This window comes from Leuresthes tenuis, unplaced genomic scaffold (genome assembly GCF_036924035.1).
Source record: "Leuresthes tenuis unplaced genomic scaffold, fLeuTen1.0.hap1 SCAF_21, whole genome shotgun sequence".
NCBI lineage: Eukaryota > Metazoa > Chordata > Actinopteri > Atheriniformes > Atherinopsidae > Leuresthes > Leuresthes tenuis.
The window spans coordinates 6863797-6890639 of record NW_027325375.1 but is presented as its reverse complement, the minus strand read 5'-3'; the positions used below and the strand labels follow the sequence as shown (position 1 = coordinate 6890639).

At 42.6% G+C, this 26843-nt stretch overlaps 30 non-coding genes across 30 annotated transcripts; all 30 read right to left on the bottom strand.

The window, feature by feature from the left end:
* Positions 1 to 860: 860 nt before the first annotated feature.
* Positions 861 to 933, bottom strand: trnar-acg (transfer RNA arginine (anticodon ACG)). The gene has a single exon. It is a non-coding gene; the product is annotated as a tRNA-Arg (tRNA).
* Positions 934 to 1047: 114 nt separating this feature from the next.
* On the bottom strand, positions 1048 to 1136 carry trnay-gua (transfer RNA tyrosine (anticodon GUA)). The gene is given in 2 exon segments: positions 1048 to 1083; positions 1100 to 1136. It is a non-coding gene; the product is annotated as a tRNA-Tyr (tRNA).
* Positions 1137 to 1551: 415 nt separating this feature from the next.
* On the bottom strand, positions 1552 to 1623 carry trnah-gug (transfer RNA histidin (anticodon GUG)). Its single transcript has one exon. It is a non-coding gene; the product is annotated as a tRNA-His (tRNA).
* Positions 1624 to 2672: 1049 nt separating this feature from the next.
* Positions 2673 to 2761, bottom strand: trnay-gua (transfer RNA tyrosine (anticodon GUA)). Its single transcript is given in 2 exon segments — positions 2673 to 2708; positions 2725 to 2761. It is a non-coding gene; the product is annotated as a tRNA-Tyr (tRNA).
* A 1385-nt stretch (positions 2762 to 4146) lies between these two features.
* On the bottom strand, positions 4147 to 4219 carry trnar-acg (transfer RNA arginine (anticodon ACG)). The gene has a single exon. It is a non-coding gene; the product is annotated as a tRNA-Arg (tRNA).
* Positions 4220 to 4333: 114 nt separating this feature from the next.
* Positions 4334 to 4422, bottom strand: trnay-gua (transfer RNA tyrosine (anticodon GUA)). Its single transcript is given in 2 exon segments — positions 4334 to 4369; positions 4386 to 4422. It is a non-coding gene; the product is annotated as a tRNA-Tyr (tRNA).
* A 411-nt stretch (positions 4423 to 4833) lies between these two features.
* trnah-gug (transfer RNA histidin (anticodon GUG)) lies at positions 4834 to 4905 on the bottom strand. Its single transcript has one exon. It is a non-coding gene; the product is annotated as a tRNA-His (tRNA).
* Positions 4906 to 5974: 1069 nt separating this feature from the next.
* trnay-gua (transfer RNA tyrosine (anticodon GUA)) lies at positions 5975 to 6064 on the bottom strand. Its single transcript is given in 2 exon segments — positions 5975 to 6010; positions 6027 to 6064. It is a non-coding gene; the product is annotated as a tRNA-Tyr (tRNA).
* A 1531-nt stretch (positions 6065 to 7595) lies between these two features.
* trnay-gua (transfer RNA tyrosine (anticodon GUA)) lies at positions 7596 to 7684 on the bottom strand. The gene is given in 2 exon segments: positions 7596 to 7631; positions 7648 to 7684. It is a non-coding gene; the product is annotated as a tRNA-Tyr (tRNA).
* A 411-nt stretch (positions 7685 to 8095) lies between these two features.
* On the bottom strand, positions 8096 to 8167 carry trnah-gug (transfer RNA histidin (anticodon GUG)). Its single transcript has one exon. It is a non-coding gene; the product is annotated as a tRNA-His (tRNA).
* Positions 8168 to 9039: 872 nt separating this feature from the next.
* Positions 9040 to 9129, bottom strand: trnay-gua (transfer RNA tyrosine (anticodon GUA)). Its single transcript is given in 2 exon segments — positions 9040 to 9075; positions 9092 to 9129. It is a non-coding gene; the product is annotated as a tRNA-Tyr (tRNA).
* Positions 9130 to 10665: 1536 nt separating this feature from the next.
* trnay-gua (transfer RNA tyrosine (anticodon GUA)) lies at positions 10666 to 10755 on the bottom strand. The gene is given in 2 exon segments: positions 10666 to 10701; positions 10718 to 10755. It is a non-coding gene; the product is annotated as a tRNA-Tyr (tRNA).
* A 1399-nt stretch (positions 10756 to 12154) lies between these two features.
* trnar-acg (transfer RNA arginine (anticodon ACG)) lies at positions 12155 to 12227 on the bottom strand. Its single transcript has one exon. It is a non-coding gene; the product is annotated as a tRNA-Arg (tRNA).
* A 114-nt stretch (positions 12228 to 12341) lies between these two features.
* trnay-gua (transfer RNA tyrosine (anticodon GUA)) lies at positions 12342 to 12431 on the bottom strand. Its single transcript is given in 2 exon segments — positions 12342 to 12377; positions 12394 to 12431. It is a non-coding gene; the product is annotated as a tRNA-Tyr (tRNA).
* Positions 12432 to 13962: 1531 nt separating this feature from the next.
* Positions 13963 to 14052, bottom strand: trnay-gua (transfer RNA tyrosine (anticodon GUA)). The gene is given in 2 exon segments: positions 13963 to 13998; positions 14015 to 14052. It is a non-coding gene; the product is annotated as a tRNA-Tyr (tRNA).
* A 1834-nt stretch (positions 14053 to 15886) lies between these two features.
* On the bottom strand, positions 15887 to 15958 carry trnah-gug (transfer RNA histidin (anticodon GUG)). Its single transcript has one exon. It is a non-coding gene; the product is annotated as a tRNA-His (tRNA).
* Positions 15959 to 17572: 1614 nt separating this feature from the next.
* Positions 17573 to 17644, bottom strand: trnah-gug (transfer RNA histidin (anticodon GUG)). Its single transcript has one exon. It is a non-coding gene; the product is annotated as a tRNA-His (tRNA).
* Positions 17645 to 18522: 878 nt separating this feature from the next.
* On the bottom strand, positions 18523 to 18595 carry trnar-acg (transfer RNA arginine (anticodon ACG)). Its single transcript has one exon. It is a non-coding gene; the product is annotated as a tRNA-Arg (tRNA).
* A 114-nt stretch (positions 18596 to 18709) lies between these two features.
* Positions 18710 to 18798, bottom strand: trnay-gua (transfer RNA tyrosine (anticodon GUA)). The gene is given in 2 exon segments: positions 18710 to 18745; positions 18762 to 18798. It is a non-coding gene; the product is annotated as a tRNA-Tyr (tRNA).
* A 411-nt stretch (positions 18799 to 19209) lies between these two features.
* On the bottom strand, positions 19210 to 19281 carry trnah-gug (transfer RNA histidin (anticodon GUG)). The gene has a single exon. It is a non-coding gene; the product is annotated as a tRNA-His (tRNA).
* Positions 19282 to 20189: 908 nt separating this feature from the next.
* Positions 20190 to 20262, bottom strand: trnar-acg (transfer RNA arginine (anticodon ACG)). The gene has a single exon. It is a non-coding gene; the product is annotated as a tRNA-Arg (tRNA).
* Positions 20263 to 20376: 114 nt separating this feature from the next.
* On the bottom strand, positions 20377 to 20465 carry trnay-gua (transfer RNA tyrosine (anticodon GUA)). The gene is given in 2 exon segments: positions 20377 to 20412; positions 20429 to 20465. It is a non-coding gene; the product is annotated as a tRNA-Tyr (tRNA).
* Positions 20466 to 20876: 411 nt separating this feature from the next.
* Positions 20877 to 20948, bottom strand: trnah-gug (transfer RNA histidin (anticodon GUG)). The gene has a single exon. It is a non-coding gene; the product is annotated as a tRNA-His (tRNA).
* A 1890-nt stretch (positions 20949 to 22838) lies between these two features.
* On the bottom strand, positions 22839 to 22927 carry trnay-gua (transfer RNA tyrosine (anticodon GUA)). Its single transcript is given in 2 exon segments — positions 22839 to 22874; positions 22891 to 22927. It is a non-coding gene; the product is annotated as a tRNA-Tyr (tRNA).
* A 411-nt stretch (positions 22928 to 23338) lies between these two features.
* Positions 23339 to 23410, bottom strand: trnah-gug (transfer RNA histidin (anticodon GUG)). The gene has a single exon. It is a non-coding gene; the product is annotated as a tRNA-His (tRNA).
* A 1110-nt stretch (positions 23411 to 24520) lies between these two features.
* On the bottom strand, positions 24521 to 24593 carry trnar-acg (transfer RNA arginine (anticodon ACG)). The gene has a single exon. It is a non-coding gene; the product is annotated as a tRNA-Arg (tRNA).
* Positions 24594 to 24707: 114 nt separating this feature from the next.
* trnay-gua (transfer RNA tyrosine (anticodon GUA)) lies at positions 24708 to 24796 on the bottom strand. Its single transcript is given in 2 exon segments — positions 24708 to 24743; positions 24760 to 24796. It is a non-coding gene; the product is annotated as a tRNA-Tyr (tRNA).
* Positions 24797 to 25207: 411 nt separating this feature from the next.
* trnah-gug (transfer RNA histidin (anticodon GUG)) lies at positions 25208 to 25279 on the bottom strand. The gene has a single exon. It is a non-coding gene; the product is annotated as a tRNA-His (tRNA).
* A 1115-nt stretch (positions 25280 to 26394) lies between these two features.
* trnar-acg (transfer RNA arginine (anticodon ACG)) lies at positions 26395 to 26467 on the bottom strand. Its single transcript has one exon. It is a non-coding gene; the product is annotated as a tRNA-Arg (tRNA).
* A 114-nt stretch (positions 26468 to 26581) lies between these two features.
* Positions 26582 to 26670, bottom strand: trnay-gua (transfer RNA tyrosine (anticodon GUA)). The gene is given in 2 exon segments: positions 26582 to 26617; positions 26634 to 26670. It is a non-coding gene; the product is annotated as a tRNA-Tyr (tRNA).
* Between the last annotated feature and the right edge of the window lie 173 nt (positions 26671 to 26843).

Below are 26843 nucleotides of genomic sequence, written 5' to 3'. Positions count from 1 at the left end.
GTGTGTGGTTAGCTTTGTTTTATCTTATTTGTCTATTTTATTTTATTTAGTACTTTCCCCCTTGATCCATAACTGTTGCACAGCAGTTTCCTTCGGGATTAAACTTCAAACTGCATTTCTACCTAGGTTTGCCATGACCCGAATTCTAACCGGGGTTCCTGCGACCACAACGCAGAGTACTAACCACTATACGATCACGGCAGGTTGCTGCTTTCTGCGGTTAGCTTTATTTGATCTTATTTGTCTATTTCATTTTATTTAGTACTTTCCCCCTTGTTCCATAACTGTTACTACAAACTGCAATTCTACCTCGGTTTGCCATGACCCGAATTCTAACCAGGGTTGCTGCGACCACAACGCAGAATACTAACCACTATATGATCACGGCAGGTTGCTGCTTTCTGTTGTGTGTGGTTAGCTTTATTTTATTGTTTTGTTTTGTTTTGTTTTGTTTTGTTTTGTTTTGTTTTGTTTTGTTTTGTTTTGTACTTTCCCCCTTGTTCCATAACTGTTGCACAGCAGTTTCCTTGGGGATAAATACAGCCTCTTGAATCTTGAATTTTGCATCTTTTCCCCAATTATGTGATTGAAAACACCTTCAAATCCCAAGGATAGTATATCTAGCTCTGCTGCATGTGGCTTCGATGTATGTTTTTTTGTGTTTGGAGCAAAATCATTGACAGGAAAGACAAAGCGGAAGAGGAACTTTCCTTTTGGTGCTGCAAGATAAGACGGTGTGTGGCATCTTTGGGGCATAAGTGTGCTGGGATACTCAGGGAGTAGAGAGAAGAAGTTTTAAAGGTTTCCTGTTCTGCAGCAGTGGGAGAGCTGAGAAACATCAGAAGCTGAAGCTTGCATGCCGAGCTAGCTAGGAGTTGAACCTAGAATCTTCTGATCCGTACTCAGACGCGTTATCCATTGCGCCACTAGCCCTTCATGAAAGCAAAAGGAGTGTGGCAGAGTTTCCCCAAAAAGGGCCCTTCCAACAGCTTTTAAAGGTTTACAGGAGTAGGCCTTCAGAGTCTCTGTACACATAAGCTCGACACATCCTTCGAGCCGGAATTGAACCAGCGACCTAAGGATAACTGGTGTTGGGCACCTACAGTCCTCCGCTCTACAAACTGAGCTATCGAAGGGAGCTTTGGCAGAGGTTCTTGTCATCAGCTGTAGGAATGCAAGTAATGAGGCTTTAGCTAAGTGTCCTGGGACACCTGCAGTTCTGTGCTGTACCAAATGAGTTATGGAAAGGAGCCAGGGGCTTGGCCTGTTTATCAGTTAAATAAATGCAAAAAGTGATGAGAAACCATCAGTTTCGGATGCGTTTCAGATAAAACCAGCATCAGTTTCTAACATGCATTTAGTCGTTACAAAACATATCTGGCATCTATCTATATGGGTAAGTCTCCACTTGGTCCAACACAGATGTTGATACTTTCAGGCGTTTGATGTGGGACAGATGCCTTTAGACAGAAATTCCCAAAAAGATGGAGACGTTCAAGCTCAAAGTGGCAACTTTTTTCAGCAATGCAAAAATACATTTCTACCTAGGTTTGCCATGACCCGGATTCGAACCGGGGTTGCTGCGACCACAACGCAGAGTACTAACCACTATACGATCACGGCAGGTTTTCAGTTGTGTGTGGTTAGCTTTATTTTATCTTATTTGTCTATTTTATTTTATTTAGTACTTTCCCCCTTGATCCATAACTGTTGCACAGCAGTTTCCTTCGGGATTAAACTTCAATCTGCATTTCTACCTAGGTTTGCCATGACCCAAATTCTAACCAGGGTTCCTGCGACCACAACGCAGAGTACTAACCACTATACGATCACGGCAGGTTGCTGCTTTCCGCGGTTAGCTTTATTTTATCTTATTTTTCTATTTTATTTTATTTAGTACTTTCCCCCTTGTTCCATAACTGTTACTACAAACTGCAATTCTACCTCGGTTTGCCATGACCCGAATTCTAACCAGGGTTGCTGCGACCACAACGCAGAATACTAACCACTATATGATCACGGCAGGTTGCTGCTTTCTGTTGTGTGTGGTTAGCTTTATTTTATTGTTTTGTTTTGTTTTGTTTTGTTTTGTTTTGTTTTGTTTTGTTTTGTACTTTCCCCCTTGTTCCATAACTGTTGCACAGCAGTTTCCTTCGGGATAAATACAGCCTCTTGAATCTTGAATTTTGCATCTTTTCCCCAATTATGTGATTGAAAACACCTTCAAATCCCAAGGATAGTATATCTAGCTCTGCTGCATGTGGCTTCGATGTATGTTTTTTTGTGTTTGGAGCAAAATCATTGACAGGAAAGACAAAGCGGAAGAGGAACTTTCCTTTTGGTGCTGCAAGATAAGACGGTGTGTGGCATCTTTGGGGCATAAGTGTGCTGGGATACTCAGGGAGTAGAGAGAAGAAGTTTTAAAGGTTTCCTGTTCTGCAGCAGTGGGAGAGCTGAGAAACATCAGAAGCTGAAGCTTGCATGCCGAGCTAGCTAGGAGTTGAACCTAGAATCTTCTGATCCGTACTCAGACGTGTTATCCATTGCGCCACTAGCCCTTCATGAAAGCAAAAGGAGTGTGGCAGAATTTCCCCAAAAAGGGCCCTTCCAACAGCTTTTAAAGGTTTACAGGAGTAGGCCTTCAGAGTCTCTGTACACATAAGCTCGACCCATCCTTCGAGCCGGAATTGAACCAGCGACCTAAGGATAACTGGTGTTGGGCACCTACAGTCCTCCGCTCTACCAACTGAGCTATCGAACGGAGCGACGGCAGATGTTCTTGTCATCAGCTGTAGGAATGCAAGTAATGAGACTTTAGCTAAGTGTCCTGGGACACCTGCAGATCTGTGCTGTACCAAATTAGTTATGGAAAGGAGCCAGGGGCTTGGCCTGTTTATCAGTTAAATAAATGCAAAAAGTGATGAGAAACCATCAGTTTCGGATGCGTTTCAGATAAAACCAGCATCAGTTTCTAACATGCATTTAGTCGTTACAAAACATATCTGGCATCTATATGGGTAAGTCTCCACTTGGTCCAACACAGATGTTGATACTTTCAGGCGTTTGATGTGGGACAGATGCCTTTAGACAGAAATTCCCAAAAAGATGGAGACGTTCAAGCTCAAAGTGGCAACTTTTTTCAGCAATGCAAAAATACATTTCTACCTAGGTTTGCCGTGACCCGGATTCGAACCGGGGTTGCTGCGACCACAACGCAGAGTACTAACCACTATACGATGACGGCAGGTTTTCAGTTGTGTGTGGTTAGCTTTGTTTTATCTTATTTGTCTATTTTATTTTATTTAGTACTTTCCCCCTTGATCCATAACTGTTGCACAGCAGTTTCCTTCGGGATTAAACTTCAAACTGCATTTCTACCTAGGTTTGCCATGACCCGAATTCTAACCGGGGTTCCTGCGACCACAACGCAGAGTACTAACCACTATACGATCACGGCAGGTTGCTGCTTTCTGCGGTTAGCTTTATTTGATCTTATTTGTCTATTTCATTTTATTTAGTACTTTCCCCCTTGTTCCATAACTGTTACTACAAACTGCAATTCTACCTCGGTTTGCCATGACCCGAATTCTAACCAGGGTTGCTGCGACCACAACGCAGAATACTAACCACTATATGATCACGGCAGGTTGCTGCTTTCTGTTGTGTGTGGTTAGCTTTATTTTATTGTTTTGTTTTGTTTTGTTTTGTTTTGTTTTGTTTTGTTTTGTTTTGTTTTGTTTTGTTTTGTTTTGTTTTGTTTTGTTTTGTTTTGTACTTTCCCCCTTGTTCCATAACTGTTGCACAGCAGTTTCCTTGGGGATAAATACAGCCTCTTGAATCTTGAATTTTGCATCTTTTCCCCAATTATGTGATTGAAAACACCTTCAAATCCCAAGGATAGTATATCTAGCTCTGCTGCATGTGGCTTCGATGTATGTTTTTTTGTGTTTGGAGCAAAATCATTGACAGGAAAGACAAAGCGGAAGAGGAACTTTCCTTTTGGTGCTGCAAGATAAGACGGTGTGTGGCATCTTTGGGGCATAAGTGTGCTGGGATACTCAGGGAGTAGAGAGAAGAAGTTTTAAAGGTTTCCTGTTCTGCAGCAGTGGGAGAGCTGAGAAACATCAGAAGCTGAAGCTTGCATGCCGAGCTAGCTAGGAGTTGAACCTAGAATCTTCTGATCCGTACTCAGACGCGTTATCCATTGCGCCACTAGCCCTTCATGAAAGCAAAAGGAGTGTGGCAGAGTTTCCCCAAAAAGGGCCCTTCCAACAGCTTTTAAAGGTTTACAGGAGTAGGCCTTCAGAGTCTCTGTACACATAAGCTCGACCCATCCTTCGAGCCGGAATTGAACCAGCGACCTAAGGATAACTGGTGTTGGGCACCTACAGTCCTCCGCTCTACCAACTGAGCTATCGAAGGGAGCTTTGGCAGAGGTTCTTGTCATCAGCTGTAGGAATGCAAGTAATGAGGCTTTAGCTAAGTGTCCTGGGACACCTGCAGTTCTGTGCTGTACCAAATGAGTTATGGAAAGGAGCCAGGGGCTTGGCCTGTTTATCAGTTAAATAAATGCAAAAAGTGATGAGAAACCATCAGTTTCGGATGCGTTTCAGATAAAACCAGCATCAGTTTCTAACATGCATTTAGTCGTTACAAAACATATCTGGCATCTATATGGGTAAGTCTCCACTTGGTCCAACACAGATGTTGATACTTTCAGGCGTTTGATGTGGGACAGATGCCTTTAGACAGAAATTCCCAAAAAGATGGAGACGTTAAAGCTCAAAGTGGCAACTTTTTTCAGCAATGCAAAAATACATTTCTACCTAGGTTTGCCGTGACCCGGATTCGAACCGGGGTTGCTGCGACCACAACGCAGAGTACTAACCACTATACGATCACGGCAGGTTTTCAGTTGTGTGTGGTTAGCTTTATTTTATCTTATTTGTCTATTTTATTTTATTTAGTACTTTCCCCCTTGATCCATAACTGTTGCACAGCAGTTTCCTTCGGGATTAAACTTCAATCTGCATTTCTACCTAGGTTTGCCATGACCCAAATTCTAACCAGGGTTCCTGCGACCACAACGCAGAGTACTAACCACTATACGATCACGGCAGGTTGCTGCTTTCCGCGGTTAGCTTTATTTTATCTTATTTTTCTATTTTATTTTATTTAGTACTTTCCCCCTTGTTCCATAACTGTTACTACAAACTGCAATTCTACCTCGGTTTGCCATGACCCGAATTCTAACCAGGGTTGCTGCGACCACAACGCAGAATACTAACCACTATATGATCACGGCAGGTTGCTGCTTTCTGTTGTGTGTGGTTAGCTTTATTTTATTGTTTTGTTTTGTTTTGTTTTGTTTTGTTTTGTTTTGTTTTGTTTTGTTTTGTTTTGTTTTGTTTTGTACTTTCCCCCTTGTTCCATAACTGTTGCACAGCAGTTTCCTTCGGGATAAATACAGCCTCTTGAATCTTGAATTTTGCATCTTTTCCCCAATTATGTGATTGAAAACACCTTCAAATCCCAAGGATAGTATATCTAGCTCTGCTGCATGTGGCTTCGATGTATGTTTTTTTGTGTTTGGAGCAAAATCATTGACAGGAAAGACAAAGCGGAAGAGGAACTTTCCTTTTGGTGCTGCAAGATAAGACGGTGTGTGGCATCTTTGGGGCATAAGTGTGCTGGGATACTCAGGGAGTAGAGAGAAGAAGTTTTAAAGGTTTCCTGTTCTGCAGCAGTGGGAGAGCTGAGAAACATCAGAAGCTGAAGCTTGCATGCCGAGCTAGCTAGGAGTTGAACCTAGAATCTTCTGATCTGTACTCAGACGTGTTATCCATTGCGCCACTAGCCCTTCATGAAAGCAAAAGGAGTGTGGCAGAATTTCCCCAAAAAGGGCCCTTCCAACAGCTTTTAAAGGTTTACAGGAGTAGGCCTTCAGAGTCTCTGTACACATAAGCTCGACCCATCCTTCGAGCCGGAATTGAACCAGCGACCTAAGGATAACTGGTGTTGGGCACCTACAGTCCTCCGCTCTACCAACTGAGCTATCTAACGGAGCGACGGCAGATGTTCTTGTCATCAGCTGTAGGAATGCAAGTAATGAGACTTTAGCTAAGTGTCCTGGGACACCTGCAGATCTGTGCTGTACCAAATGAGTTATGGAAAGGAGCCAGGGGCTTGGCCTGTTTATCAGTTAAATAAATGCAAAAAGTGATGAGAAACCATCAGTTTCGGATGCGTTTCAGATAAAACCAGCATCAGTTTCTAACATGCATTTAGTCGTTACAAAACATATCTGGCATCTATATGGGTAAGTCTCCACTTGGTCCAACACAGATGTTGATACTTTCAGGCGTTTGATGTGGGACAGATGCCTTTAGACAGAAATTCCCAAAAAGATGGAGACGTTCAAGCTCAAAGTGGCAACTTTTTTCAGCAATGCAAAAATACATTTCTACCTAGGTTTGCCGTGACCCGGATTCGAACCGGGGTTGCTGCGACCACAACGCAGAGTACTAACCACTATACGATGACGGCAGGTTTTCAGTTGTGTGTGGTTAGCTTTATTTTATCTTATTTGTCTATTTTATTTTATTTAGTACTTTCCCCCTTGATCCATAACTGTTGCACAGCAGTTTCCTTCGGGATTAAACTTCAATCTGCATTTCTACCTAGGTTTGCCATGACCCAAATTCTAACCAGGGTTCCTGCGACCACAACGCAGAGTACTAACCACTATACGATCACGGCAGGTTGCTGCTTTCCGCGGTTAGCTTTATTTTATCTTATTTTTCTATTTTATTTTATTTAGTACTTTCCCCCTTGTTCCATAACTGTTACTACAAACTGCAATTCTACCTCGGTTTGCCATGACCCGAATTCTAACCAGGGTTGCTGCGACCACAACGCAGAATACTAACCACTATATGATCACGGCAGGTTGCTGCTTTCTGTTGTGTGTGGTTAGCTTTATTTTATTGTTTTGTTTTGTTTTGTTTTGTTTTGTTTTGTTTTGTTTTGTTTTGTACTTTCCCCCTTGTTCCATAACTGTTGCACAGCAGTTTCCTTGGGGATAAATACAGCCTCTTGAATCTTGAATTTTGCATCTTTTCCCCAATTATGTGATTGAAAACACCTTCAAATCCCAAGGATAGTATATCTAGCTCTGCTGCATGTGGCTTCGATGTATGTTTTTTTGTGTTTGGAGCAAAATCATTGACAGGAAAGACAAAGCGGAAGAGGAACTTTCCTTTTGGTGCTGCAAGATAAGACGGTGTGTGGCATCTTTGGGGCATAAGTGTGCTGGGATACTCAGGGAGTAGAGAGAAGAAGTTTTAAAGGTTTCCTGTTCTGCAGCAGTGGGAGAGCTGAGAAACATCAGAAGCTGAAGCTTGCATGCCGAGCTAGCTAGGAGTTGAACCTAGAATCTTCTGATCCGTACTCAGACGTGTTATCCATCGCGCCACTAGCCCTTCATGAAAGCAAAAGGAGTGTGGCAGAATTTCCCCAAAAAGGGCCCTTCCAACAGCTTTTAAAGGTTTACAGGAGTAGGCCTTCAGAGTCTCTGTACACATAAGCTCGACCCATCCTTCGAGCCGGAATTGAACCAGCGACCTAAGGATAACTGGTGTTGGGCACCTACAGTCCTCCGCTCTACCAACTGAGCTATCGAACGGAGCGACGGCAGAGGTTCTTGTCATCAGCTGTAGGAATGCAAGTAATGAGGCTTTAGCTAAGTGTCCTGGGACACCTGCAGTTCTGTGCTGTACCAAATGAGTTATGGAAAGGAGCCAGGGGCTTGGCCTGTTTATCAGTTAAATAAATGCAAAAAGTGATGAGAAACCATCAGTTTCGGATGCGTTTCAGATAAAACCAGCATCAGTTTCTAACATGCATTTAGTCGTTACAAAACATATCTGGCATCTATATGGGTAAGTCTCCACTTGGTCCAACACAGATGTTGATACTTTCAGGCGTTTGATGTGGGACAGATGCCTTTAGACAGAAATTCCCAAAAAGATGGAGACGTTCAAGCTCAAAGTGGCAACTTTTTTCAGCAATGCAAATATACATTTCTACCTAGGTTTGCCGTGACCCGGATTCGAACCGGGGTTGCTGCGACCACAACGCAGAGTACTAACCACTATACGATCACGGCAGGTTTTCAGTTGTGTGTGGTTAGCTTTATTTTATCTTATTTGTCTATTTTATTTTATTTAGTACTTTCCCCCTTGATCCATAACTGTTGCACAGCAGTTTCCTTCGGGATTAAACTTCAAACTGCAATTCTACCTCGGTTTGCCATGACCCGAATTCTAACCAGGGTTGCTGCGACCACAACGCAGAATACTAACCACTATATGATCACGGCAGGTTGCTGCTTTCTGTTGTGTGTGGTTAGCTTTATTTTATTGTTTTGTTTTGTTTTGTTTTGTTTTGTTTTGTTTTGTTTTGTTTTGTTTTGTTTTGTACTTTCCCCCTTGTTCCATAACTGTTGCACAGCAGTTTCCTTCGGGATAAATACAGCCTCTTGAATCTTGAATTTTGCATCTTTTCCCCAATTATGTGATTGAAAACACCTTCAAATCCCAAGGATAGTATATCTAGCTCTGCTGCATGTGGCTTCGATGTATGTTTTTTTGTGTTTGGAGCAAAATCATTGACAGGAAAGACAAAGCGGAAGAGGAACTTTCCTTTTGGTGCTGCAAGATAAGACGGTGTGTGGCATCTTTGGGGCATAAGTGTGCTGGGATACTCAGGGAGTAGAGAGAAGAAGTTTTAAAGGTTTCCTGTTCTGCAGCAGTGGGAGAGCTGAGAAACATCAGAAGCTGAAGCTTGCATGCCGAGCTAGCTAGGAGTTGAACCTAGAATCTTCTGATCTGTACTCAGACGTGTTATCCATTGCGCCACTAGCCCTTCATGAAAGCAAAAGGAGTGTGGCAGAATTTCCCCAAAAAGGGCCCTTCCAACAGCTTTTAAAGGTTTACAGGAGTAGGCCTTCAGAGTCTCTGTACACATAAGCTCGACCCATCCTTCGAGCCGGAATTGAACCAGCGACCTAAGGATAACTGGTGTTGGGCACCTACAGTCCTCCGCTCTACCAACTGAGCTATCTAACGGAGCGACGGCAGATGTTCTTGTCATCAGCTGTAGGAATGCAAGTAATGAGACTTTAGCTAAGTGTCCTGGGACACCTGCAGATCTGTGCTGTACCAAATGAGTTATGGAAAGGAGCCAGGGGCTTGGCCTGTTTATCAGTTAAATAAATGCAAAAAGTGATGAGAAACCATCAGTTTCGGATGCGTTTCAGATAAAACCAGCATCAGTTTCTAACATGCATTTAGTCGTTACAAAACATATCTGGCATCTATATGGGTAAGTCTCCACTTGGTCCAACACAGATGTTGATACTTTCAGGCGTTTGATGTGGGACAGATGCCTTTAGACAGAAATTCCCAAAAAGATGGAGACGTTCAAGCTCAAAGTGGCAACTTTTTTCAGCAATGCAAAAATACATTTCTACCTAGGTTTGCCGTGACCCGGATTCGAACCGGGGTTGCTGCGACCACAACGCAGAGTACTAACCACTATACGATGACGGCAGGTTTTCAGTTGTGTGTGGTTAGCTTTATTTTATCTTATTTGTCTATTTTATTTTATTTAGTACTTTCCCCCTTGATCCATAACTGTTGCACAGCAGTTTCCTTCGGGATTAAACTTCAATCTGCATTTCTACCTAGGTTTGCCATGACCCAAATTCTAACCAGGGTTCCTGCGACCACAACGCAGAGTACTAACCACTATACGATCACGGCAGGTTGCTGCTTTCCGCGGTTAGCTTTATTTTATCTTATTTTTCTATTTTATTTTATTTAGTACTTTCCCCCTTGTTCCATAACTGTTACTACAAACTGCAATTCTACCTCGGTTTGCCATGACCCGAATTCTAACCAGGGTTGCTGCGACCACAACGCAGAATACTAACCACTATATGATCACGGCAGGTTGCTGCTTTCTGTTGTGTGTGGTTAGCTTTATTTTATTGTTTTGTTTTGTTTTGTTTTGTTTTGTTTTGTTTTGTTTTGTTTTGTTTTGTACTTTCCCCCTTGTTCCATAACTGTTGCACAGCAGTTTCCTTCGGGATAAATACAGCCTCTTGAATCTTGAATTTTGCATCTTTTCCCCAATTATGTGATTGAAAACACCTTCAAATCCCAAGGATAGTATATCTAGCTCTGCTGCATGTGGCTTCGATGTATGTTTTTTTGTGTTTGGAGCAAAATCATTGACAGGAAAGACAAAGCGGAAGAGGAACTTTCCTTTTGGTGCTGCAAGATAAGACGGTGTGTGGCATCTTTGGGGCATAAGTGTGCTGGGATACTCAGGGAGTAGAGAGAAGAAGTTTTAAAGGTTTCCTGTTCTGCAGCAGTGGGAGAGCTGAGAAACATCAGAAGCTGAAGCTTGCATGCCGAGCTAGCTAGGAGTTGAACCTAGAATCTTCTGATCCGTACTCAGACGTGTTATCCATTGCGCCACTAGCCCTTCATGAAAGCAAAAGGAGTGTGGCAGAATTTCCCCAAAAAGGGCCCTTCCAACAGCTTTTAAAGGTTTACAGGAGTAGGCCTTCAGAGTCTCTGTACACATAAGCTCGACCCATCCTTCGAGCCGGAATTGAACCAGCGACCTAAGGATAACTGGTGTTGGGCACCTACAGTCCTCCGCTCTACCAACTGAGCTATCTAACGGAGCGACGGCAGATGTTCTTGTCATCAGCTGTAGGAATGCAAGTAATGAGACTTTAGCTAAGTGTCCTGGGACACCTGCAGATCTGTGCTGTACCAAATGAGTTATGGAAAGGAGCCAGGGGCTTGGCCTGTTTATCAGTTAAATAAATGCAAAAAGTGATGAGAAACCATCAGTTTCGGATGCGTTTCAGATAAAACCAGCATCAGTTTCTAACATGCATTTAGTCGTTACAAAACATATCTGGCATCTATATGGGTAAGTCTCCACTTGGTCCAACACAGATGTTGATACTTTCAGGCGTTTGATGTGGGACAGATGCCTTTAGACAGAAATTCCCAAAAAGATGGAGACGTTCAAGCTCAAAGTGGCAACTTTTTTCAGCAATGCAAAAATACATTTCTACCTAGGTTTGCCGTGACCCGGATTCGAACCGGGGTTGCTGCGACCACAACGCAGAGTACTAACCACTATACGATGACGGCAGGTTTTCAGTTGTGTGTGGTTAGCTTTGTTCTATCTTATTTGTCTATTTTATTTTATTTAGTACTTTCCCCCTTGATCCATAACTGTTGCACAGCAGTTTCCTTCGGGATTAAACTTCAAACTGCATTTCTACCTAGGTTTGCCATGACCCGAATTCTAACCGGGGTTCCTGCGACCACAACGCAGAGTACTAACCACTATACGATCACGGCAGGTTGCTGCTTTCTGCGGTTAGCTTTATTTGATCTTATTTGTCTATTTCATTTTATTTAGTACTTTCCCCCTTGTTCCATAACTGTTACTACAAACTGCAATTCTACCTCGGTTTGCCATGACCCGAATTCTAACCAGGGTTGCTGCGACCACAACGCAGAATACTAACCACTATATGATCACGGCAGGTTGCTGCTTTCTGTTGTGTGTGGTTAGCTTTATTTTATTGTTTTGTTTTGTTTTGTTTTGTTTTGTTTTGTTTTGTTTTGTTTTGTTTTGTTTTGTTTTGTTTTGTTTTGTTTTGTTTTGTTTTGTTTTGTTTTGTTTTGTACTTTCCCCCTTGTTCCATAACTGTTGCACAGCAGTTTCCTTCGGGATAAATACAGCCTCTTGAATCTTGAATTTTGCATCTTTTCCCCAATTATGTGATTGAAAACACCTTCAAATCCCAAGGATAGTATATCTAGCTCTGCTGCATGTGGCTTCGATGTATGTTTTTTTGTGTTTGGAGCAAAATCATTGACAGGAAAGACAAAGCGGAAGAGGAACTTTCCTTTTGGTGCTGCAAGATAAGACGGTGTGTGGCATCTTTGGGGCATAAGTGTGCTGGGATACTCAGGGAGTAGAGAGAAGAAGTTTTAAAGGTTTCCTGTTCTGCAGCAGTGGGAGAGCTGAGAAACATCAGAAGCTGAAGCTTGCATGCCGAGCTAGCTAGGAGTTGAACCTAGAATCTTCTGATCCGTACTCAGACGCGTTATCCATTGCGCCACTAGCCCTTCATGAAAGCAAAAGGAGTGTGGCAGAGTTTCCCCAAAAAGGGCCCTTCCAACAGCTTTTAAAGGTTTACAGGAGTAGGCCTTCAGAGTCTCTGTACACATAAGCTCGACCCATCCTTCGAGCCGGAATTGAACCAGCGACCTAAGGATAACTGGTGTTGGGCACCTACAGTCCTCCGCTCTACCAACTGAGCTATCTAACGGAGCGACGGCAGATGTTCTTGTCATCAGCTGTAGGAATGCAAGTAATGAGACTTTAGCTAAGTGTCCTGGGACACCTGCAGATCTGTGCTGTACCAAATGAGTTATGGAAAGGAGCCAGGGGCTTGGCCTGTTTATCAGTTAAATAAATGCAAAAAGTGATGAGAAACCATCAGTTTCGGATGCGTTTCAGATAAAACCAGCATCAGTTTCTAACATGCATTTAGTCGTTACAAAACATATCTGGCATCTATATGGGTAAGTCTCCACTTGGTCCAACACAGATGTTGATACTTTCAGGCGTTTGATGTGGGACAGATGCCTTTAGACAGAAATTCCCAAAAAGATGGAGACGTTCAAGCTCAAAGTGGCAACTTTTTTCAGCAATGCAAAAATACATTTCTACCTAGGTTTGCCGTGACCCGGATTCGAACCGGGGTTGCTGCGACCACAACGCAGAGTACTAACCACTATACGATGACGGCAGGTTTTCAGTTGTGTGTGGTTAGCTTTATTTTATCTTATTTGTCTATTTTATTTTATTTAGTACTTTCCCCCTTGATCCATAACTGTTGCACAGCAGTTTCCTTCGGGATTAAACTTCAATCTGCATTTCTACCTAGGTTTGCCATGACCCAAATTCTAACCAGGGTTCCTGCGACCACAACGCAGAGTACTAACCACTATACGATCACGGCAGGTTGCTGCTTTCCGCGGTTAGCTTTATTTTATCTTATTTTTCTATTTTATTTTATTTAGTACTTTCCCCCTTGTTCCATAACTGTTACTACAAACTGCAATTCTACCTCGGTTTGCCATGACCCGAATTCTAACCAGGGTTGCTGCGACCACAACGCAGAATACTAACCACTATATGATCACGGCAGGTTGCTGCTTTCTGTTGTGTGTGGTTAGCTTTATTTTATTGTTTTGTTTTGTTTTGTTTTGTTTTGTTTTGTTTTGTTTTGTTTTGTACTTTCCCCCTTGTTCCATAACTGTTGCACAGCAGTTTCCTTCGGGATAAATACAGCCTCTTGAATCTTGAATTTTGCATCTTTTCCCCAATTATGTGATTGAAAACACCTTCAAATCCCAAGGATAGTATATCTAGCTCTGCTGCATGTGGCTTCGATGTATGTTTTTTTGTGTTTGGAGCAAAATCATTGACAGGAAAGACAAAGCGGAAGAGGAACTTTCCTTTTGGTGCTGCAAGATAAGACGGTGTGTGGCATCTTTGGGGCATAAGTGTGCTGGGATACTCAGGGAGTAGAGAGAAGAAGTTTTAAAGGTTTCCTGTTCTGCAGCAGTGGGAGAGCTGAGAAACATCAGAAGCTGAAGCTTGCATGCCGAGCTAGCTAGGAGTTGAACCTAGAATCTTCTGATCCGTACTCAGACGTGTTATCCATTGCGCCACTAGCCCTTCATGAAAGCAAAAGGAGTGTGGCAGAATTTCCCCAAAAAGGGCCCTTCCAACAGCTTTTAAAGGTTTACAGGAGTAGGCCTTCAGAGTCTCTGTACACATAAGCTCGACCCATCCTTCGAGCCGGAATTGAACCAGCGACCTAAGGATAACTGGTGTTGGGCACCTACAGTCCTCCGCTCTACCAACTGAGCTATCTAACGGAGCGACGGCAGATCTTCTTGTCATCAGCTGTAGGAATGCAAGTAATGAGACTTTAGCTAAGTGTCCTGGGACACCTGCAGATCTGTGCTGTACCAAATGAGTTATGGAAAGGAGCCAGGGGCTTGGCCTGTTTATCAGTTAAATAAATGCAAAAAGTGATGAGAAACCATCAGTTTCGGATGCGTTTCAGATAAAACCAGCATCAGTTTCTAACATGCATTTAGTCGTTACAAAACATATCTGGCATCTATATGGGTAAGTCTCCACTTGGTCCAACACAGATGTTGATACTTTCAGGCGTTTGATGTGGGACAGATGCCTTTAGACAGAAATTCCCAAAAAGATGGAGACGTTCAAGCTCAAAGTGGCAACTTTTTTCAGCAATGCAAAAATACATTTCTACCTAGGTTTGCCGTGACCCGGATTCGAACCGGGGTTGCTGCGACCACAACGCAGAGTACTAACCACTATACGATGACGGCAGGTTTTCAGTTGTGTGTGGTTAGCTTTGTTCTATCTTATTTGTCTATTTTATTTTATTTAGTACTTTCCCCCTTGATCCATAACTGTTGCACAGCAGTTTCCTTCGGGATTAAACTTCAAACTGCATTTCTACCTAGGTTTGCCATGACCCGAATTCTAACCGGGGTTCCTGCGACCACAACGCAGAGTACTAACCACTATACGATCACGGCAGGTTGCTGCTTTCTGCGGTTAGCTTTATTTGATCTTATTTGTCTATTTCATTTTATTTAGTACTTTCCCCCTTGTTCCATAACTGTTACTACAAACTGCAATTCTACCTCGGTTTGCCATGACCCGAATTCTAACCAGGGTTGCTGCGACCACAACGCAGAATACTAACCACTATATGATCACGGCAGGTTGCTGCTTTCTGTTGTGTGTGGTTAGCTTTATTTTATTGTTTTGTTTTGTTTTGTTTTGTTTTGTTTTGTTTTGTTTTGTACTTTCCCCCTTGTTCCATAACTGTTGCACAGCAGTTTCCTTCGGGATAAATACAGCCTCTTGGGGCATCTTTGGGGCATAAGTGTGCTGGGATACTCAGGGAGTAGAGAGAAGAAGAGAGAAGAAGTTTTAAAGGTTTCCTGTTCTGCAGCAGTGGGAGAGCTGAGAAACATCAGAAGCTGAAGCTTGCATGCCGAGCTAGCTAGGAGTTGAACCTAGAATCTTCTGATCCGTACTCAGACGTGTTATCCATTGCGCCACTAGCCCTTCATGAAAGCAAAAGGAGTGTGGCAGAGTTTCCCCAAAAAGGGCCCTTCCAACAGCTTTTAAAGGTTTACAGGAGTAGGCCTTCAGAGTCTCTGTACACATAAGCTCGACCCGGAATTGAACCAGCGACCTAAGGATAACTGGTGTTGGGCACCTACAGTCCTCCGCTCTACCAACTGAGCTATCGAAGGGAGCGACGGCAGAGGTTCTTGTCATCAGCTGTAGGAATGCAAGTAATGAGACTTTAGCTAAGTGTCCTGGGACACCTGCAGTTCTGTGCTGTACCAAATGAGTTATGGAAAGGAGCCAGGGGCTTGGCCTGTTTATCAGTTAAATAAATGCAAAAAGTGATGAGAAACCATCAGTTTCGGATGCGTTTCAGATAAAACCAGCATCAGTTTCTAACATGCATTTAGTCGTTACAAAACATATCTGGCATCTATATGGGTAAGTCTCCACTTGGTCCAACACAGATGTTGATACTTTCAGGCGTTTGATGTGGGACAGATGCCTTTAGACAGAAATTCCCAAAAAGATGGAGACGTTCAAGCTCTTCAAGCAACTTTTTTCAGCAATGCAAAAATACATTTCTACCTAGGTTTGCCGTGACCCGGATTCGAACCGGGGTTGCTGCGACCACAACGCAGAGTACTAACCACTATACGATCACGGCAGGTTTTCAGTTGTCTGTGGTTAGCTTTGTTCTATCTTATTTGTCTATTTTGTTTTATTTAGTACTTTCCCCCTTGATCCATAACTGTTGCACAGCAGTTTCCTTCGGGATTAAACTTCAAACTGCATTTCTACCTAGGTTTGCCATGACCCGAATTCTAACCGGGGTTCCTGCGACCACAACGCAGAGTACTAACCACTATACGATCACGGCAGGTTGCTGCTTTCTGCGGTTAGCTTTATTTGATCTTATTTGTCTATTTCATTTTATTTAGTACTTTCCTCCTTGTTCCATAACTGTTGCACAGCAGTTTCCTTCGGGATTAAACTACAAACTGCATTTCTACCTAGGTTTGCCATGACCCAAATTCTAACCAGGGTTCCTGCGACCACAACGCAGAGTACTAACCACTATACGATCACGGCAGGTTGCTGCTTTCCGCGGTTAGCTTTATTTTATCTTATTTTTCTATTTTATTTTATTTAGTACTTTCCCCCTTGTTCCATAACTGTTACTACAAACTGCAATTCTACCTCGGTTTGCCATGACCCGAATTCTAACCAGGGGTGCTGCGACCACAACGCAGAATACTAACCACTATATGATCACGGCAGGTTGCTGCTTTCTGTTGTGTGTGGTTAGCTTTATTTTATTTTATTGTTTTGTTTTGTTTTGTTTTGTTTTGTTTTGTACTTTCCCCCTTGTTCCATAACTGTTGCACAGCAGTTTCCTTCGGGATTAAACTACAAACTGCATTTCTACCTAGGTTTGCCATGACCCAAATTCTAACCAGGGTTCCTGCGACCACAACGCAGAGTACTAACCACTATACGATCACGGCAGGTTGCTGCTTTCCGCGGTTAGCTTTATTTTATCTTATTTTTCTATTTTATTTTATTTAGTACTTTCCCCCTTGTTCCATAACTGTTACTACAAACTGCAATTCTACCTCGGTTTGCCATGACCCGAATTCTAACCAGGGTTGCTGCGACCACAACGCAGAATACTAACCACTATATGATCACGGCAGGTTGCTGCTTTCTGTTGTGTGTGGTTAGCTTTATTTTATTGTTTTGTTTTGTTTTGTTTTGTTTTGTTTTGTTTTGTTTTGTTTTGTTTTGTTTTGTTTTGTTTTGTTTTGTTTTGTACTTTCCCCCTTGTTCCATAACTGTTGCACAGCAGTTTCCTTCGGGATAAATACAGCCTCTTGAATCTTGAATTTTGCATCTGTTCCCCAATTATGTGATTGAAAACACCTTCAAATCCCACGGATAGTATATCTAGCTCTGCTGCATGTGGCTTTGATGTATGGTTTTTTTGTGTTTGGAGCAAAATCATTGACAGGAAAGACAAAGCGGAAGAGGAACTTTCCTTTTGGTGCTGCAAGATAAGACGGTGTGTGGCATCTTTGGGGCATAAGTGTGCTGGGATACTCAGGGAGTAGAGAGAAGAAGTTTTAAAGGTTTCCTGTTCTGCAGCAGTGGGAGAGCTGAGAAACATCAGAAGCTGAAGCTTGCATGCCGAGCTAGCTAGGAGTTGAACCTAGAATCTTCTGATCCGTACTCAAAGTGGCAACTTTTTTCAGCAATGCAAAAATACATTTCTACCTAGGTTTGCCGTGACCCGGATTCGAACCGGGGTTGCTGCGACCACAACGCAGAGTACTAACCACTATACGATCACGGCAGGTTTTCAGTTGTGTGTGGTTAGCTTTATTTTATCTTATTTGTCTATTTTATTTTATTTAGTACTTTCCCCCTTGATCCATAACTGTTGCACAGCAGTTTCCTTCGGGATTAAACTACAAACTGCATTTCTACCTAGGTTTGCCATGACCCAAATTCTAACCAGGGTTCCTGCGACCACAACGCAGAGTAATAACCACTATACGATCACGGCAGGTTGCTGCTTTCCGCGGTTAGCTTTATTTTATCTTATTTTTCTATTTTATTTTATTTAGTACTTTCCCCCTTGTTCCATAACTGTTACTACAAACTGCAATTCTACCTCGGTTTGCCATGACCCGAATTCTAACCAGGGTTGCTGCGACCACAACGCAGAATACTAACCACTATATGATCACGGCAGGTTGCTGCTTTCTGTTGTGTGTGGTTAGCTTTATTTTATTGTTTTGTTTTGTTTTGTTTTGTTTTGTTTTGTTTTGTTTTGTTTTGTTTTGTTTTGTTTTGTACTTTCCCCCTTGTTCCATAACTGTTGCACAGCAGTTTCCTTCGGGATAAATACAGCCTCTTGAATCTTGAATTTTGCATCTGTTCCCCAATTATGTGATTGAAAACACCTTCAAATCCCAAGGATAGTATATCTAGCTCTGCTGCATGTGGCTTCGATGTATGTTTTTTTTGTGTTTGGAGCAAAATCGTTGACAGGAAAGACAAAGCGGAAGAGGAACTTTCCTTTTGGTGCTGCAAGATAAGACGGTGTGTGGCATCTTTGGGGCATAAGTGTGCTGGGATACTCAGGGAGTAGAGAGAAGAAGTTTTAAAGGTTTCCTGTTCTGCAGCAGTGGGAGAGCTGAGAAACATCAGAAGCTGAAGCTTGCATGCCGAGCTAGCTAGGAGTTGAACCTAGAATCTTCTGATCCGTACTCAGACGCGTTATCCATTGCGCCACTAGCCCTTCATGAAAACAAAAGGAGTGTGGCAGAGTTTCCCCAAAAAGGGCCCTTCCAACAGCTTTTAAAGGTTTACAGGAGTAGGCCTTCAGAGTCTCTGTACACATAAGCTCGACCCATCCTTCGAGCCGGAATTGAACCAGCGACCTAAGTATAACTGGTGTTGGGCACCTACAGTCCTCCGCTCTACCAACTGAGCTATCGAAGGGAGCTTTGGCAGAGGTTCTTGTCATCAGCTGTAGGAATGCAAGTAATGAGGCTTTAGCTAAGTGTCCTGGGACACCTGCAGTTCTGTGCTGTACCAAATGAGTTATGGAAAGGAGCCAGGGGCTTGGCCTGTTTATCAGTTAAATAAATGCAAAAAGTGATGAGAAACCATCAGTTTCGGATGCGTTTCAGATAAAACCAGCATCAGTTTCTAACATGCATTTAGTCGTTACAAAACATATCTGGCATCTATATGGGTAAGTCTCCACTTGGTCCAACACAGATGTTGATACTTTCAGGCGTTTGATGTGGGACAGATGCCTTTAGACAGAAATTCCCAAAAAGATGGAGACGTTCAAGCTCAAAGTGGCAACTTTTTTCAGCAATGCAAAAATACATTTCTACCTAGGTTTGCCGTGACCCGGATTCGAACCGGGGTTGCTGCGACCACAACGCAGAGTACTAACCACTATACGATCACGGCAGGTTTTCAGTTGTGTGTGGTTAGCTTTATTTTATCTTATTTGTCTATTTTATTTTATTTAGTACTTTCCCCCTTGATCCATAACTGTTGCACAGCAGTTTCCTTCGGGATTAAACTACAAACTGCATTTCTACCTAGGTTTGCCATGACCCAAATTCTAACCAGGGTTCCTGCGACCACAACGCAGAGTAATAACCACTATACGATCACGGCAGGTTGCTGCTTTCCGCGGTTAGCTTTATTTTATCTTATTTTTCTATTTTATTTTATTTAGTACTTTCCCCCTTGTTCCATAACTGTTACTACAAACTGCAATTCTACCTCGGTTTGCCATGACCCGAATTCTAACCAGGGTTGCTGCGACCACAACGCAGAATACTAACCACTATATGATCACGGCAGGTTACTGCTTTCTGTTGTGTGTGGTTAGCTTTATTTTATTGTTTTGTTTTGTTTTGTTTTGTTTTGTTTTGTTTTGTTTTGTTTTGTTTTGTTTTGTTTTGTTTTGTTTTGTTTTGTTTTGTTTTGTTTTGTACTTTCCCCCTTGTTCCATAACTGTTGCACAGCAGTTTCCTTCGGGATAAATACAGCCTCTTGAATCTTGAATTTTGCATCTGTTCCCCAATTATGTGATTGAAAACACCTTCAAATCCCAAGGATAGTATATCTAGCTCTGCTGCATGTGGCTTCGATGTATGTTTTTTTTGTGTTTGGAGCAAAATCGTTGACAGGAAAGACAAAGCGGAAGAGGAACTTTCCTTTTGGTGCTGCAAGATAAGACGGTGTGTGGCATCTTTGGGGCATAAGTGTGCTGGGATACTCAGGGAGTAGAGAGAAGAAGTTTTAAAGGTTTCCTGTTCTGCAGCAGTGGGAGAGCTGAGAAACATCAGAAGCTGAAGCTTGCATGCCGAGCTAGCTAGGAGTTGAACCTAGAATCTTCTGATCCGTACTCAGACGCGTTATCCATTGCGCCACTAGCCCTTCATGAAAACAAAAGGAGTGTGGCAGAGTTTCCCCAAAAAGGGCCCTTCCAACAGCTTTTAAAGGTTTACAGGAGTAGGCCTTCAGAGTCTCTGTACACATAAGCTCGACCCATCCTTCGAGCCGGAATTGAACCAGCGACCTAAGGATAACTGGTGTTGGGCACCTACAGTCCTCCGCTCTACCAACTGAGCTATCGAAGGGAGCTTTGGCAGAGGTTCTTGTCATCAGCTGTAGGAATGCAAGTAATGAGGCTTTAGCTAAGTGTCCTGGGACACCTGCAGTTCTGTGCTGTACCAAATGAGTTATGGAAAGGAGCCAGGGGCTTGGCCTGTTTATCAGTTAAATAAATGCAAAAAGTGATGAGAAACCATCAGTTTCGGATGCGTTTCAGATAAAACCAGCATCAGTTTCTAACATGCATTTAGTCGTTACAAAACATATCTGGCATCTATATGGGTAAGTCTCCACTTGGTCCAACACAGATGTTGATACTTTCAGGCGTTTGATGTGGGACAGATGCCTTTAGACAGAAATTCCCAAAAAGATGGAGACGTTCAAGCTCAAAGTGGCAACTTTTTTCAGCAATGCAAAAATACATTTCTACCTAGGTTTGCCGTGACCCGGATTCGAACCGGGGTTGCTGCGACCACAACGCAGAGTACTAACCACTATACGATCACGGCAGGTTGCTGTTTTCAGTTGTGTGTGGTTAGCTTTGTTTTATCTTATTTGTCTATTTTATTTTATTTAGTACTTTCCCCCTTGATCCATAACTGTTGCACAGCAGTTTCCTTCGGGATTAAACTTCAAACTGCATTTCTACCTAGGTTTGCCATGACCCGAATTCTAACCGGGGTTCCTGCGACCACAACGCAGAGTACTAACCACTATACGATCACGGCAGGTTGCTGCTTTCTGCGGTTAGCTTTATTTTATCTTATTTGTCTATTTCATTTTATTTAGTACTTTCCTCCTTGTTCCATAACTGTTGCACAGCAGTTTCCTTCGGGATTAAACTACAAACTGCATTTCTACCTAGGTTTGCCATGACCCAAATTCTAACCAGGGTTCCTGCGACCACAACGCAGAGTACTAACCACTATACGATCACGGCAGGTTGCTGCTTTCCGCGGTTAGCTTTATTTTATCTTATTTTTCTATTTTATTTTATTTAGTACTTTCCCCCTTGTTCCATAACTGTTGCACAGCAGTTTCCTTCAGGATTAAACTACAAACTGCATTTCTACCTAGGTTTGCCATGACCCAAATTCTAACCAGGGTTCCTGCGACCACAACGCAGAGTACTAACCACTATACGATCACGGCAGGTTGCTGCTTTCCGCGGTTAGCTTTATTTTATCTTATTTTTCTATTTTATTTTATTTAGTACTTTCCCCCTTGTTCCATAACTGTTACTACAAACTGCAATTCTACCTCGGTTTGCCATGACCCGAATTCTAACCAGGGTTGCTGCGACCACAACGCAGAATACTAACCACTATATGATCACGGCAGGTTGCTGCTTTCTGTTGTGTGTGGTTAGCTTTATTTTATTTTATTGTTTTCTTTTGTTTTGTTTTGTTTTGTTTTGTACTTTCCCCCTTGTTCCATAACTGTTGCACAGCAGTTTCCTTCGGGATTAAACTACAAACTGCATTTCTACCTAGGTTTGCCATGACCCAAATTCTAACCAGGGTTCCTGCGACCACATCGCAGAGTACTAACCACTATACGATCACGGCAGGTATCTGCTTTCCGCGGTTAGCTTTATTTTATCTTATTTTTCTATTTTATTTTATTTAGTACTTTCCCCCTTGTTCCATAACTGTTACTATAAACTGCAATTCTACCTCGGTTTGCCATGACCCGAATTCTAACAGGGGTTGCTGCGACCACAACGCAGAATACTAACCACTATATGATCACGGCAGGTTGCTGCTTTCTGTTGTGTGTGGTTAGCTTTATTTTATTGTTTTGTTTTGTTTTGTTTTGTTTTGTTTTGTTTTGTTTTTTACTTTCCCCCTTGTTCCATAACTGTTGCACAGCAGTTTCCTTCGGGATAAATACAGCCTCTTGAATCTTGAATTTTGCATCTTTTCCCCAATTATGTGATTGAAAACACCTTCAAATCCCAAGGATAGTATATCTAGCTCTGCTGCATGTGGCTTCGATGTATGTTTTTTTGTGTTTGGAGCAAAATCATTGACAGGAAAGACAAAGCGGAAGAGGAACTTTCCTTTTGGTGCTGCAAGATAAGACGGTGTGTGGCATCTTTGGGGCATAAGTGTGCTGGGATACTCAGGGAGTAGAGAGAAGAAGTTTTAAAGGTTTCCTGTTCTGCAGCAGTGGGAGAGCTGAGAAACATCAGAAGCTGAAGCTTGCATGCCAAGCTAGCTAGGAGTTGAACCTAGAATCTTCTGATCCGTACTCAGACGCGTTATCCATTGCGCCACTAGCCCTTAACGAAAGCAAAAGGAGTGTGGCAGAGTTTCCCCAAAAAGGGCCCTTCCAACAGCTTTTAAAGGTTTACAGGAGTAGGCCTTCAGAGTCTCTGTACACATAAGCTCGACCCCTCCTTCGAGCTGGAATTGAACCAGCGACCTAAGGATAACTGGTGTTGGGCACCTACAGTCCTCCGCTCTACCAACTGAGCTATCGAAGGGAGGGAAGGCAGAGGTTCTTGTCATCAGCTGTAGGAATGCAAGTAATGAGGCTTTAGCTAAGTGTCCTGGGACACCTGCAGTTCTGTGCTGTACCAAATGAGTTATGGAAAGGAGCCAGGGGCTTGGCCTGTTTATCAGTTAAATAAATGCAAAAAGTGATGAGAAACCATCAGTTTCGGATGCGTTTCAGATAAAACCAGCATCAGTTTCTAACATGCATTTAGTCGTTACAAAACATATCTGACATCTATATGGGTAAGTCTCCACTTGGTCCAACACAGATGTTGATACTTTCAGGCGTTTGATGTGGGACAGATGCCTTTAGACAGAAATTCCCAAAAAGATGGAGACGTTCAAGCTCAAAGTGGCAACTTTTTTCAGCAATGCAAAAATACAATTCTACCTAGGTTTGCCGTGACCCGGATTCGAACCGGGGTTGCTGCGACCACAACGCAGAGTACTAACCACTATACGATCACGGCAGGTTTTCATTTGTGTGTGGTTAGCTTTATTTTATCTTATTTGTCTATTTTATTTTATTTAGTACTTTCCCCCTTGATCCATAACTGTTGCACAGCAGTTTCCTTCGGGATTAAACTTCAAACTGCATTTCTACCTAGGTTTGCCATGACCCGAATTCTAACCGGGGTTCCTGCGACCACAACGCAGAGTACTAACCACTATACGATCACGGCAGGTTGCTGCTTTCTGCGGTTAGCTTTATTTGATCTTATTTGTCTATTTCATTTTATTTAGTACTTTCCTCCTTGTTCCATAACTGTTGCACAGCAGTTTCCTTCGGGATTAAACTACAAACTGCATTTCTACCTAGGTTTGCCATGACCCAAATTCTAACCAGGGTTCCTGCGACCACAACGCAGAGTACTAACCACTATACGATCACGGCAGGTATCTGCTTTCCGCGGTTAGCTTTATTTTATCTTATTTTTCTATTTTATTTTATTTAGTACTTTCCCCCTTGTTCCATAACTGTTACTATAAACTGCAATTCTACCTCGGTTTGCCATGACCCGAATTCTAACAGGGGTTGCTGCGACCACAACGCAGAATACTAACCACTATATGATCACGGCAGGTTGCTGCTTTCTGTTGTGTGTGGTTAGCTTTATTTTATTGTTTTGTTTTGTTTTGTTTTGTTTTGTTTTGTTTTGTTTTGTTTTGTTTTGTTTTGTTTTGTTTTGTTTTGTTTTGTTTTGTACTTTCCCCCTTGTTCCATAACTGTTGCACAGCAGTTTCCTTCGGGATAAATACAGCCTCTTGAATCTTGAATTTTGCATCTTTTCCCCAATTATGTGATTGAAAACACCTTCAAATCCCAAGGATAGTATATCTAGCTCTGCTGCATGTGGCTTCGATGTATGTTTTTTTTGTGTTTGGAGCAAAATCATTGACAGGAAAGACAAAGCGGAAGAGGAACTTTCCTTTTGGTGCTGCAAGATAAGACGGTGTGTGGCATCTTTGGGGCATAAGTGTGCTGGGATACTCAGGGAGTAGAGAGAAGAAGTTTTAAAGGTTTCCTGTTCTGCAGCAGTGGGAGAGCTGAGAAACATCAGAAGCTGAAGCTTGCATGCCGAGCTAGCTAGGAGTTGAACCTAGAATCTTCTGATCCGTACTCAGACGCGTTATCCATTGCGCCACTAGCCCTTCATGAAAGCAAAAGGAGTGTGGCAGAGTTTCCCCAAAAAGGGCCCTTCCAACAGCTTTTAAAGGTGTACAGGAGTAGGCCTTCAGAGTCTCTGTACACATAAGCTCGACCCATCCTTCGAGCCGGAATTGAACCAGCGACCTAAGGATAACTGGTGTTGGGCACCTACAGTCCTCCGCTCTACCAACTGAGCTATCGAAGGGAGCGTCGGCAGATGTTCTTGTCATCAGCTGTAGGAATGCAAGTAATGAGGCTTTAGCTAAGTGTCCTGGGACACCTGCAGTTCTGTGCTGTACCAAATGAGTTATGGAAAGGAGCCAGGGGCTTGGCCTGTTTATCAGTTAAATAAATGCAAAAAGTGATGAGAAACCATCAGTTTCGGATGCGTTTCAGATAAAACCAGCATCAGTTTCTAACATGCATTTAGTCGTTACAAAACATATCTGGCATCTATATGGGTAAGTCTCCACTTGGTCCAACACAGATGTTGATACTTTCAGGCGTTTGATGTGGGACAGATGCCTTTAGACAGAAATTCCCAAAAAGATGGAGACGTTCAAGCTCAAAGTGGCAACTTTTTTCAGCAATGCAAAAATACATTTCTACCTAGGTTTGCCGTGACCCGGATTCGAACCGGGGTTGCTGCGACCACAACGCAGAGTACTAACCACTATACGATCACGGCAGGTTTTCAGTTGTGTGTGGTTAGCTTTATTTTATCTTATTTGTCTATTTTATTTTATTTAGTACTTTCCCCCTTGATCCATAACTGTTGCACAGCAGTTTCCTTCGGGATTAAACTTCAAACTGCATTTCTACCTAGGTTTGCCATGACCCGAATTCTAACCGGGGTTCCTGCGACCACAACGCAGAGTACTAACCACTATACGATCACGGCAGGTTGCTGCTTTCTGCGGTTAGCTTTATTTGATCTTATTTGTTTATTTCATTTTATTTAGTACTTTCCTCCTTGTTCCATAACTGTTGCACAGCAGTTTCCTTCGGGATTAAACTACAAACTGCATTTCTACCTAGGTTTGCCATGACCCAAATTCTAACCAGGGTTCCTGCGACCACAACGCAGAGTACTAACCACTATACGATCACGGCAGGTATCTGCTTTCCGCGGTTAGCTTTATTTTATCTTATTTTTCTATTTAGTACTTTCCCCCTTGTTCCATAACTGTTACTATAAACTGCAATTCTACCTCGGTTTGCCATGACCCGAATTCTAACAGGGGTTGCTGCGACCACAACGCAGAATACTAACTACTATATGATCACGGCAGGTTGCTGCTTTCTGTTGTGTGTGGTTAGCTTTATTTTATTGTTTTGTTTTGTTTTGTTTTGTTTTGTTTTGTTTTGTTTTGTTTTGTTTTGTTTTGTTTTGTTTTGTTTTGTTTTGTTTTGTTTTGTTTTGTTTTGTACTTTCCCCCTTGTTCCATAACTGTTGCACAGCAGTTTCCTTCGGGATAAATACAGCCTCTTGAATCTTGAATTTTGCATCTTTTCCCCAATTATGTGATTGAAAACACCTTCAAATCCCAAGGATAGTATATCTAGCTCTGCTGCATGTGGCTTCGATGTATGTTTTTTTTGTGTTTGGAGCAAAATCATTGACAGGAAAGACAAAGCGGAAGAGGAACTTTCCTTTTGGTGCTGCAAGATAAGACGGTGTGTGGCATCTTTGGGGCATAAGTGTGCTGGGATACTCAGGGAGTAGAGAGAAGAAGTTTTAAAGGTTTCCTGTTCTGCAGCAGTGGGAGAGCTGAGAAACATCAGAAGCTGAAGCTTGCATGCCGAGCTAGCTAGGAGTTGAACCTAGAATCTTCTGATCCGTACTCAGACGCGTTATCCATTGCGCCACTAGCCCTTCATGAAAGCAAAAGGAGTGTGGCAGAGTTTCCCCAAAAAGGGCCCTTCCAACAGCTTTTAAAGGTTTACAGGAGTAGGCCTTCAGAGTCTCTGTACACATAAGCTCGACCCATCCTTCGAGCCGGAATTGAACCAGCGACCTAAGGATAACTGGTGTTGGGCACCTACAGTCCTCCGCTCTACCAACTGAGCTATCGAAGGGAGCGACGGCAGAGGTTCTTGTCATCAGCTGTAGGAATGCAAGTAATGAGGCTTTAGCTAAGTGTCCTGGGACACCTGCAGTTCTGTGCTGTACCAAATGAGTTATGGAAAGGAGCCAGGGGCTTGGCCTGTTTATCAGTTAAATAAATGCAAAAAGTGATGAGAAACCATCA